We start from the raw sequence: 1,664 nt of genomic DNA, 5'->3' as shown, positions 1-1,664 counted from the left end.
CTTTTTTTTGTATGCTGCAACTTTCCCCAGTTCTGTAACCCATGAAAAATTGTGAACCACATGTTTCTGAAAAGGGAGCTAAAAGACTAACCATAGTATTGTTTTGTTTTTTTATTTATGAGCATTAAATATTAATTGTACATTCAGATAAGCATTTAAACAATAAAAACAAAGGACCCAGGACAATTTCAGCACTGGGAAGGGCTAAATAGTAATGATTGAAATTAACTGAATGATGGATTTTGGATGCTCCATACAGAACAAAAAGTAGACTGCAAACAGACACTTCTGGCATCTCTGTGTTATTGGTCAGTGACACGTCCATTTTGATGCTAACTCTCTTTGCGTTGAGTAGGCTTGACATCCTAAAATGGGGATACAAGTCAGATAAACATTTATTAGACCTATGGAGAGTACAGTACAACAGGAAAAAGAAAAGAATATCTCACAATTACATTAAAACTTACTTGAATTAGAGAAAAGTGTGGTGTTTTCATCTGGATGTAGATGACCAAACAAGTAATGTTGCACTCCAGAGTCCAGACCTGCAGTGACAGTGCAGAATATTTATTTATTAATCAATCAATCATAAGAACTTGCATGATAAAAGGTGAAAAAAAAAAGATATCAGTAACTTAAGAATAAGATTAGCTGATTGATGAGTTTCAGTTGGAAATGTTAAGAAAAATACATGTACCTTTTGTGTTGTTTTGCAGCAGGTTAGTCATGTTTCCTCGGACTCCCACTTTTCAGCTCTCTGATAAGGTGGAGCTAAAACTTTAACAGTGCTCTCTGGGATAGATGACCATCAACAACCAAATACAGTGTGTTTTGAATAATATACAATTACTTCAGCAAAACAAATATTTATATTTCACTATACTATAACTGCAAACACCAAATACTCACAGTTATCCACAGAAAAAATGGAAACATCTCCATCAGCTTATCTCTTTGTTCTTCTTGGTTTGAATTCATGTTTATAACGGCTGTCTGACGGCGATTTGACTGAAACTTTGTTTAATCTTTTCCTGTATATGTATAGGTCCAATCTAAAGGGCAAAAAAATATTACGTTAGGCTAACATGAACTCTCGCCAGCATTATTGATACATTCACAACAGTTTTATCAAGATACTTTAGGGATTCATGTTAAAAATGACAAACCTTCCGGCGGAGAATTGAGCGGTCCTGGACAACGCGATAAGCCACCTTTCTTCTTTTAGCTTCTTGAAAGAAACGGGTTGCTAAATAAAAATGACCAGGGTTTATGTAAAAGTAATTAAAATAAGCTAAAATTAATTAATATTCTCACTTACCAATGTAATCGTCGTTCTACCGAGCGCTGAGCGCATTCAGAGCACCGTGAACCGTTGAAGTTTAAACAGCGGCGCTCGCGCGCTTTTATGTGATCTCTCGCGAGAGGCGGGCGACTGAAATGCGGCGCTGTGCAGACGAGACAAAACTGATCAGCGCATAGCTACACATTAAAGTTGTTTGCCGTTTATGTCAAAGATCATTTTATGCATCTGTTTGGATGGATGAGTGACAATAGCCTTTTTAAATGAAACACTGAAACTCCATATGAGTATGTTGCTCGTCAATAAAAGAGCTGCATGGCATCTTACATAACATGATAACTAAGGAACTTGCAACCATGTTAGT

The 1,664-nt window shown here is 36.4% G+C and overlaps 1 long non-coding RNA gene across 1 annotated transcript; it reads right to left on the bottom strand.

The window, feature by feature from the left end:
• Positions 1-207: 207 nt before the first annotated feature.
• Positions 208-1,395, bottom strand: LOC131531798 (uncharacterized). Its single transcript, XR_009268788.1, has 6 exons — positions 1,319-1,395; positions 1,167-1,246; positions 910-1,052; positions 698-792; positions 468-545; positions 208-365 (listed from the first exon to the last, which is right to left on the bottom strand). It is a non-coding gene; the product is annotated as an uncharacterized LOC131531798 (long non-coding RNA).
• Positions 1,396-1,664: the final 269 nt, after the last annotated feature.

This window comes from Onychostoma macrolepis, chromosome 02 (assembly GCF_012432095.1).
Source record: "Onychostoma macrolepis isolate SWU-2019 chromosome 02, ASM1243209v1, whole genome shotgun sequence".
Taxonomy (NCBI): Eukaryota; Metazoa; Chordata; class Actinopteri; order Cypriniformes; family Cyprinidae; genus Onychostoma; species Onychostoma macrolepis.
Note: the sequence above shows the minus strand (reverse complement) of the source record. Positions and strands in the feature narration are given on the sequence as shown.